Raw genomic sequence first — 6,019 nt, 5'->3', positions numbered from 1 at the left:
CAGCCAGAGGTGCATATGGGGCCAGCTGGGATCTTTATAGCACCGGAAGCCCAAACAGTTCTTAATTAACAAAAGCTGTCTCTTTAATCTCGTCCAACTGCTTTTCAAAATCACTCCAGTGTAATTAGACTGAGATATTTCTGGCTTGGGCACGTATCTTTGCTGTCAATAATTACTGGGGTGATGAACCTGCCCAGGAGAACAGGGCTCTGCTGTCCTCGGTGCTGTACAAACATGTAGTACAAATACAAATATTAGTGTCTGCCCACGGGCAATATTGCAAATCAGGGGTGAGACTGAGACAAAGTCACTTGGACTTATCTATATGTTTGAATGTACCTTAAATGCATCACAAAAATCTCTGTTGAAGTCTTGCAAATTTGGTGGAGGAAAGGATAACTCCTTGTGTTAGCAAGGAATTATTACTCCAGCCCTTCATCTCACATCCCTGATTCCTTGCATGGGAGACATGGAGTGGAACTCTCCCTGTTTCATTTCCAAACTAGCTTTGATATTAACACAATTACTTCCACACGGATAGCAAATGGATTTAATTTTCAGGCAGGGGTAATGTTGCCAGCTGCAAAATTAATCAGACTCTGTTCTAATAATATTAGCTACATATTTTATGTATAATACTTTCCCTACTCCCAAAGCATCTCAAATATCTTCCAATATAATAGATTGCTCACTGCAAATGGGGAGGATTAAAGTCACGAGAGAAAATAGGTCTGTAGTGAGATTATAAATAACATCACTATAGGACCAAACTCCACTTGCCTTGTTTTTCTTATCTCATCTCTTTCTCAGCAATTGCCAGCCTTTCCAGTGACAAATCACACCCTATTTTCCCACTCTATGGATTCCTGTACAGTTTCCTGCTTTACTTTCGGAGTCCTGACCCTCACTGCAGCACCTGAGCACCTGTGATATGCTATAAAAATCCATGGTGCTCATTCCAGGGAACCATGCAGCACTAATTTAATAAGCAGCAGATGTGAGATCAAATTAACCCAGAGCTGAAGTGTGGGATACATCCTGAGAGCTGGGTCCTGTGCAGCTCTGAGCACTCCAGCAAGGGGGGAGCAGAGGGGCAACCACTCCTCACCAGGGTTAAAACAGCATCACTCTGCCTCCTACTGCAGCCACACATTCCCAAAAAACAATACTAAAAACTCCTAGCATTTCTTTAAATGCCTTTTCTCTGTGGAATCTGAAGTCTGCAGGTTCTTGTAGCCCTTGTTATGTCCAGCCCTGCTCGGTTCTGACCCAGCAGCATCAAATGAGGGAATCTTCGGTTTCTGTCCACCTCCATCCAGCCATGAGCACCAAACACAGGAAATAGTGGGGGATAGGATTTCTGAAGGCCATTTTTCAGCGAGGCTGCTGCTCTGCACAGGTCACACACGGAGCAGCCAAACCCAAGGGATGCAAGATCAACTATTCCCTTCTGAAAACCTTGGCCATAAATAATACAGGTATCCTTGACTACAGGCCCTCCTGTGCAGAGCTGATTCAAATCCCATGGACAAACTCCATCCATCTTCACCTTGCCTGGCTTCCCATGCTGGCGAGCAAACCCTGCCTTTAGATTAACCCTATAAATTATTTTGATTAAAAAAGGATTTCCTTCTTTTGGAAATTAATCGTAAATCACTATTTCCTGTGAGTGAAACGTTTATCCCTCACCTCGCTGGCCATGTGTGGAATGAGCATATTTTACAGTGGTTTCTGTGCCTTGAAGTGACCTTGTTAAATCTCACTGCCAGTTTCTTTCTGCATCATTGGGTCATAACAAAATTTCCATCAGCTCCTGTGTGAATTTGGAAGGTGATGACTTCCACTGGTACATGTGCAAGGGACTCTGACTGGAACAAAAGATGCCATTTAAAGGTTTTAATTATTTTTTTTTATTGTGGCAGAAAGCTACAACTCCAGCCTGATTTCCAGGGACCCAGCTCTGAGTCTCCTCATTATTATTATCTTCCTTTGTCTGAAAAAGACGTGGATAATTTGGGTGATCCAGATGTTCACAAAAGCTGATTCAAACATCCCAGCTACTGAAGATTCTAGACTGAACAAAACAGAAACAAGGCAGTGCTTCCCCAAGGTTTCCAGTGAAATCTCAGACTTGTCCTTGGAAAAAGGGCAAGCCAGTAACAAGCTCAGTTTTGAGCCATTTAGTAGAATTCCATGGTTTTGCAAGGACCTGGTAAGTCTTGACTGTGCCTTCTTGCATTCTGCACTCCTGTAAAATCTCTTCTCTACTTTAAACATTTCTCAAATAATTTTTATTCCATAAAAGACACTGGCAGAAGAAGATTGAAGGTCCCAGAGAGGTGGGTGCCTGCACATAAACTGTGCCTAAGCCCCCTCTCCTGCCTCGTTCAATATTGAAAACACTCAGCTGCTCGAAGAGGCAGAAGCTGCTGCACTGCCACGGAATCCTAGCACTGCACATTTCTTTTGAATTTGCTCTCTCTCCATGATCTTGTCTTGGATGTCACAGCCAGCTCTCCAGGGCAAGCCCTTGACCTCTGTTTATTTTGTAAAATGTCATTGGGATGTTTAAATCTACAAGAGTAAGACATTATAATGATAATATCTCCTTACCCGTGTCCCATTTGGTCCTGGCACGGGGAACAGCTCAGGTTAATGGAATGCTTGAGAAACACCAGCTTTGCATTCAAAGGGGATTTTTTTCCTTGTCTCTTCATTCCTGAGAAAAAGATTTCCCTCTCCTGTTCCTAAATGCTTTGTCATCAACAGGGGCTTCAGGTGGGGCAAAAGCAGAAGGAAGAAAACCAGCAGTGAAAGGGGAGAGATCTCCTTTCAGTGAGAAGTGCCCTGGAATGAGCAGAGCAGAGCAGAGCAGAGCAGAGCAGAGCAGAGGGATGTGCCGGGCTGATTCTGAGCAGAGCAGGCTCCGTCTGCCCCTGGGGAAACCTGCGAGCTCCTGCTGGCCTCTCAAGAGTGACTCTGATTTATTCATCATCTCAGTTTGTTTCTGACGTGAAAGAATGCTTCAAAAGACACTTTTAACTAAATCAAAGACTTTTTACTGTGTGAGAGACTTCTGGCCATGCAGGGGAGCTGAGGCACCTGCACGGGAGTGAGAACAGCAGTAAAACAACACTGTAGGAATGTAAAAGGATTCAAACCCTAATGAGCACACAGAGAGGAGGGAGAGATGCTGCCTGTAAATGTAGGAATGATTATTTCCAAAGCAGTAGATATAATTATGGAGCCCAGGCTTTTCCAAGGCTTCTCCTCTTCTTGGATGTTGGTTGTTTCAGCCACTGGATTCTACCATATCCCCTTACTATTATTATTTCCTGGAGCACCCTGGTGGCACTGACCAGGCCCTGAAGACCAAGGCAGTGCCATGGCTTTGCTAAACCTCACTCCCAGTGAGATCCCAGCTGTGTCTGAGATGCTCCAAAGCTGCCCCTCTCACATGATTCCCCTCCAGAGCAGTGGGGGCACACAGTGAGCACACCTGGCAGCCCAGCCCTGGCTGCTTGGGACACCACAGGCACACATTGTCCAGTCAGGGTCATGCCTTAGGATTTCAGCTTTTATACTTTTCAGATCCTGTGCTTCTTTAGTGTATAACTCTAAAGCTCCATAGCTTGTTAGTTAATGTCTTCCCATTTTATTCGGGTGAAACAATTTCTCTCTGGGCCTGAAACCCAAGGATACCCTACTGTTTCAGGCTCTGAAAAGTACAAACAAAAAGTAAGTTGGGAGAGGAGGAAACTGTGGGTATATGACTTCATTACCTGAAGGTGTAATTGGAGGGTTAACCCCTGATATGTAAATGGACCAAATTCATAATTGTGTGAAGAATTCATGACCATTGTCCTTCTTGAGTGTAGCCCCTCTCAGAGGCTTTTGACTGCCCAAGGTGTACCTACTGAAGGCCTTTAATAAATACCTGTTTTTACTCTATTAATCCTGTCTAGATCTGCTCCAGGCAGCCACTCCAAGGCGTCGAGGCCCCCCCAGTGCTGAGCCAGGGCAGCCCATCCATGAGGAGATGCTCAGTGGGTCTGGAGCACAGAATGCACACTCCAGAGCAGGGCAGTGAGGCTAATGCAACATCCTCCCCTCCTCTCTGTGTGCTCATTAGGGTTTGAACCCCAGCACAAGAGCCCTCATGCCTTAACCTTTTGGGTTGCCTCGGAATTCTCACACATGGCCAGGCTGGGAGCTAAGGAGCTCAGAACCTTGCAGGATTAGCTCCATAACGAAGCTCTGGGGAGAATCCAGTTGTATTTACCTTTGAACAGCCTGTGCTGATGGAGAGCAGGAGGAATTCTCTCATTCCTTCTGGCTCCAGACCTGTTCCCACCTCTGTCCTCCACAGCAAGACATTGATTCTCTTTTTGTCTGACAAATGACTCATCATGCCAACAAAACGCAATAATCCACCCATTTCTTCCTCTCTGGATTTCTCTTCTTCCTGTTGCTCACTCAGGCATATCCTGGGAATTTCTGAATAAAGCTCTTTATTAATGAAGCAACAGGAGGATTTGTGGTTCTGGCTATACTTAAACAAAGCAACAAACAAAGTGAGCCAAGCATTGAAAGAGGAAATGAAGCAAAGCAGAAAGTCATGGCCTCATTAAGACTTCCAGCTCTCCAACTATTAAAGGGCTCATGTTACAGATCAGATGGACCTCTACATCTTATTTGTAAATGCCAGACTCCATTGTAAAGAGCCCATAAAGAGCAAGGAGGCAGCTTTCACTTCTCTTAAGATCCACAAAGATGGATTTTTAAATTAGAGAACTGAAGCATGTTTCTCCAGACAAGTTTGTTCTCCAAGGATAGCTTTGGTTTCACTGCTCAGCTTTGTGGATCTAAATTAGGCTCTTGTCCTTCCTCACCAGAGGGCAAACACTGCCAAATTTACTCACTGTGGAAATCTGGAGCTGAGTGACTGACAAATCCTTTCCTCTCCCCAGTCAGCTCCAGCAGCAGATCCCAACTTCCCAGCCAGTGCAAACCTGTCTGAGGGTGCTGCAGGCTACAGGCAAAGCCAGGGCTCCTGAGAACAGGCTGTAATTAGCTAGATGAGGGGACTGAGGAGGTCACAAGCTCCCCTGAGCTCCTGGCCTGCTGATGGGAAGCATCACAAACCTGCTGAACAGCCCAGGCTGCGAGGGCCAGGTGCAGGACCTGCCCATCCAGCTGGAGAGCAGGAGCTGGGAGCTTCTCCAGCCACCCCTGCTGGCATCAGTGGAGCTCAGGAGGTCCCTGATTTGAAGCTCTTGATGCCACTGCACAGACATGACCTGGAACAGCTCCCATGCCAGGTCTCAGCTCCCTGAACAGAGGATATTTTAGCCAGGCATGGAGAGGAGAGTGATCTGAGCCTGAAATACCTCAAGTGCCCTCAACGAGGCTTCTGTGAAGACAGAGATGAGCTTTGTCAGAGATAGACCCTACTCCAGGCTCTGTCTGGATGACCTCAGCCTTCATTTTCATGCCCACACCAGTGTGAATGTGATCTGTGTCCTCTGTGCAAAAATCAGCATTTAAAAAATGCAGCCAGTGGTAGAAACTTGGTCATAAATATTGTGCTTGGCACAAAGCTTTGGTCATAAATATTTCCTTGGTTAACCAATAGGAAATGATAGCTCTTAAATCTCAATTATAGTTGAGTAGTAACTGGCTCACACTCATTGGCACCAGGGTCCTGCCTTGCTTGTGTGGCAAATAAGGGCAGCTTTCCCACAGCTTTGGAAGCAACCCTGGAACTCTGATTTCTGATTTCCAGAGTTCAACAGCATTTGTTTTCCCTCTTAATTTAGAAAGAGCTGGGATGAAAAAACCCTCATGTTTAGACTTCCTTAAGCACTGTCCAAAAGCTTCCTGCAGTAGATGTTGTAGTGGCAGTTCTTTTCCAGCTCTTTCATTTTTCCATCAATTTCTTTGTTTTTACTGGATTCATTCATATGTAGCTCACAGACAGACTTAGGATGTGAATCTTCAGAAGTGCTGCAAAAACAGG

Source organism: Agelaius tricolor, unplaced genomic scaffold (assembly GCF_023055355.1).
Source record: "Agelaius tricolor isolate 1412-34295 unplaced genomic scaffold, bAgeTri1.0.p SCAF_23, whole genome shotgun sequence".
In the NCBI taxonomy this organism is placed as follows: domain Eukaryota; kingdom Metazoa; phylum Chordata; class Aves; order Passeriformes; family Icteridae; genus Agelaius; species Agelaius tricolor.
Note: the sequence above shows the minus strand (reverse complement) of the source record.